Below are 4718 nucleotides of genomic sequence, written 5' to 3'. Positions count from 1 at the left end.
TGTGTTTTTTTGTTTTGTTTTGTTTTGTTTATTCTTCTAACAACCAGGCCTCTGGAAAGAAAAACATTACTTTCACTAATATGCTGATTTCTGTTGACCATTTAAGCGAAAATTATGTAGTGGGGTCATGGAGTAAGAAGGTTTATTGTATACTTCAGTGAGAGTTTTTTTTGGGTAGGCTGTGTTGGATGTGTTCTTGTTCATTTTAATTTGATAAGGAGTCCCATTTATGGAGCTCTGCTATAGACCCAGGAATTTCACATGTCTTCATTGTCCCATATAGTCCTCATTTCATTATTCTTTTGTTACACTCACCCCTGTTTGGCAAGTGACAAAACTGAGGCTTCACAGAGGTAAGTATTTTGCCCTAGAGTACTCATATAGAAGACCAAAATTCATATCTATGTGTGTCTGACTCCTCAATTTAACCTCTTTCTTTTATAGCAAAAGGTGCATTGGGAATATAACAAACCTGGATTCAGGGGAAGGTCAAGAAAATTAACAGACTGGAATTTTTTCAGAAAGCTACAGAAGCTTTCTGAAGCTATAGATTAACTCTTCACATGTCATTGGTCATGTACCAGTTTAGTTGCAAGGGAAGCTGGAAAAACTTGAATAAACACAGAATTGCCATTATTAGCTTAGATCAGTCAAGATTCATCTCCTAGGCATGTTGAGTTTTTTCACTCCAAGAAACTGGAGTTACAGAAAGACTAGGTAAAGATTTCTGTTGACAATGAAGGTTGTCGGGGAAGGGGGTGATTGTTGGGTTAATAGTTAATGTAATTTGCCAATATAAAGATAAGATTAGAGTTCATGTAAAGAACAATACTTGGAAAACAAATGCTTAAATGAACATGAGCTGTGTTGTACCATGCTGTTTTTAAGCATCTCCAAGCCCAAAGGAACCTAAGAGATCATCTTAATGAATTATAACAGTAGCTACAATTGACAAACAAATGGGTATATAAAAGGTTGAGATGTTCACACAAGATCATTACTCTATAGCAAACATTGAAGCTAAACAATTATCCTTTTAGCCTGGTAACTGCAAAGAGAGAATCTACTACTGAGTCCACTGGTCAGGAGATCCAGGAGTTTTATGGGTGAAAAACAGGATTCAGTGAGATATAGGAGGAACTAATGGAAGACTGAGGTGCATGTTAAATTAACCAAAGGTCATAATTAGTTCGTATACTGACAAGTCAGTCTTCTGCTTCCTGATAAAGTAACTTTGTGCTTATTTAATCTTTAAAACATTGTCTTATCAGAAATTATAAATATCAGGTAATAGGTAATAACAGAAAGTTGTCCTTAGGAAATAATAGAGTTCTAATTAGCCTATGTTTAAGGTGCTAGTCTTTGGGAGAAAATGGGAAGACTGTCAGGAAACAAAGAATTCCCAGTGAGGGTATGAGATTTTGGAGGGAGAAAGTGAATATTGGTAGTCCGGACCTCTGGATGAAGGAAGGTTTGAGGCAGCTCTGTGTCAGAGCATTGTGTTGAAAGTCCTGGGATACAGAACTATTTCTTAGCCAACAGTTCTGTGTGTGACCTTGTTTTGGTTTTCTGTCTCCTAGGAAAGTGAAGGGGGAGGGGAGGTATCAAACTAGAACCTGTCTAATGTTCCTGCATTTCAACCCTGACATCTGATGATCTGACATGCATATGACCAGAGCCCCAGAAAACCATGTTGTCATGGTCTCTATAACCATCCTTTAGTAACTGACTGGCTGCTAGGTTCTAATTGTCTTTTTGTCATTGAGTTCTATTTTAATCATCATTGTTGGAAAACACATTTCTATTCCAAAATGCATTGTTTCAATTATTTGAAATTTGTTGAGGCTTGCTTTATAACCTAGGAGTTGTTCAGTTTTTTTTTTTTTTTTTAAGATTTATTTATTTGATAGAGCAAAAACAAGGGAGTGGCAGGCGGGGTGGGGGAGAGGGAGAAGCAGGCTCCCCTCGGAGCAGAGAGCCTGATATGGGGCTCGATCCCAGGACTCTGGGATCATGACCTGAGCTGAAGGCAGATGTTTAACAACTGAGCCACCCAGGTGCCCCTGAGTTGTTCAGTTTTTACAAGTGCGCCGCATATACCTGAATATGATGTCTGCAGTTTATTGGATACACTATCCTGTATAGTTCTTTAAGTCTTTTATATCCCAACGTTTGCAAAAATGGATTGAGGAACTTCATAAGTGTGCATTCCATAAAAGGAATGAAAAGCTGGCAAAAATTGTTATAGTCAACTTTTTCAGAACTGGAAACTAACTAAAAGTTTACAGACCAGGGCAATGTAATCAAGAAGAAACAGCTGAATCTTGGTAAGAGCAGACAGCTTTGTGGCATTTTAACTTTGCCTGGTCTCATTCCCCCTCTCCTTAGCTTAGCAGTGGCCTTGAAGATAACAGCCACATCCCCTGTGAGTATACCAGTACCACAGTGAGTATAATGGAACTGACTTGCAAAAAAATTGTGCTTGTTTCTTTTGAACCATCTGGTGGCTTCTTGGAGAACAATTTCAAAGGATTTGCCTTTGTCTTACCTAACTCATAATTCTCCAGTACGGAAATAGTTATCTAGGAGGCATTTATCAAAAATACTCACGGGCAAATGTATTAGTTGTTGCTGACTGGGGAATGAATAACAGTTTGGGGGGTGGTATAGAATAACCAAAGATCCTGGGAAGAGGCTGGGGAATGAGACTGCTTTGATGAATAAGGACTTAGAAAAGCGCTGACATACTACTGGGTATCTAGAAAGCCATGCTCATATCCAGGATTGTGCACCTACTCAACAAAAACTTTAAAAGGTCCACCTGCAGCTGATTTTTAAGGCTCTGCAAGCAAGAAGTAAATACTGAGGCAGAATTATGACCTTCCTGGTTGAGTGTTGAAAGTTGTACCAGCATGCACAGAGCAATTAGTGGGGAAAAGTTAACAATGACAACAAACATCACTAACAAACCCTGGGGTGGGGAGGATAGTACCTGATTTATTTATACAGAGTTGCCACATTCAAACATTTAAAATGTCCAGTAGTCAACAACCAAAATGTTACAGGAGCATGTAAAGAAACAAAATACAGCCCATAGCTAAGGAAATAATAGAAATTATTCCCCAGGAAACCCTGACATTGGACATGCAGGACAATGACTTAAATTAGCTATTTGAAATATATATATAAAATACTTATTTTATATATATATATTTATATATAAATATATATTCATTTATTTATATTTATTTGACATAGATCACAAGCAGGCAGGCAGAGTGGGCAGGTGGGGGAAGCAGGCTCCCCGCTGAGCAGAGAGCCCAGTGTGGGGCTTGATCTCAGGACCCTGAGATCATGACCTGAGCCGAAGGCAGAGGCTTAGCCCACTGAGCCACCCAGGCACCCCTGAAATATATTTAAGGAGTTAAAGGAAACCATAAGAATATCTCTCCAAAAAGAGACTAGGAATGAAGAGATAGGAATAAGAAGTCAAGTAGAATTATGGAGCTGAAAAGCATAACTGGAATGAAAGATTCACTAGAGGGGCCCAATGGAAAGTTGAATAGATAGAAGGAAGAACTAGTGAACCTGAAGATAAACCAACTGAAATTATCCAATCTAAGTAACTTTTTTTTTTTTTTAAAGAAAGATCAGAGTGTAAGAGATGTGTAGGACATCATCAAAAACATCAGCATGTGTATAATAGGAGTCCCAGAGGAGAGAAAGAGGCAGAAAGAAGTTCAAGAAATAATAGCTGAAAACTTCCTAAATTTTTTAAAAAGATTTTATTTGTGAGAGAGCACACAAGCAGGGGGAGTGGCAGACAGAGGGAGCAGGTTGCCTGCCAAGCAAAGAGCCCACCATGAGACTCAATCCAAGGATCACTACCTGAGCCAAAGGCAGATGCTTAACCAACTAAGCCACCCAGGCATCCCCAAAAGCTTCCTAGATTTGATGAAAAACACAAATCTACACATACAAGAAGCTTGATGAACTCTAAGAAGCTCAATAAATTCAGATCCATTCTTAGACACATGATCAAACTGTTGAAAGACAAAGATAATTTTGAAAACAGAAGAAACTACTCATCATGTGCAATTGATTATCAGGATAAGAGCTAATTTCTCCATAGAATCCATGGGGACCAGAAGACAATGGAATGGTATATTCAAAGAGGTGAAAGGAAAAAAACCTGTCAACTATGACTACAATGTCTGGAAAAACTACTTCAAAAATGAAGATACACAGTGGAATATTATTTAGCCATAACAAATGAAATCTTGCCATTTACAACAACATGGATGGACCTAGAGAATATAATGTTAAACAGAATAAGTCAGAGAAAGAGAAATACCGTATGATTTCACTTACATGGAATTTAAGAAACAAAACATACAAGGGAAAAGGAAAACACAAACCAAGAAACAACTCAAGTATAGAGAACAAACTGATGGTTAGTTACCAAAGGGGGCGGGGAATGGGTGAAATAGGTGATAGGGTTAAGGAGTGCTCTTGTTATGATGAGCACTGGGTAATGTATGGAATTGTTGAATCACTATTGTACACCTGAAACTAATACTATACTATGTTAACCATAATGAAATTAAAATTTTCTATAAATAAATAGCCCCCCAATGAAGACAAAACCGACATTCTTAATGAACAGAAATTGAAAGTTTGTCACAAGGAGACCTTCCCTACAAGAAATGCTAAACACT

Source organism: Mustela erminea, chromosome 3 (assembly GCF_009829155.1).
Source record: "Mustela erminea isolate mMusErm1 chromosome 3, mMusErm1.Pri, whole genome shotgun sequence".
In the NCBI taxonomy this organism is placed as follows: domain Eukaryota; kingdom Metazoa; phylum Chordata; class Mammalia; order Carnivora; family Mustelidae; genus Mustela; species Mustela erminea.
This window is presented reverse-complemented; position numbering follows the sequence as displayed.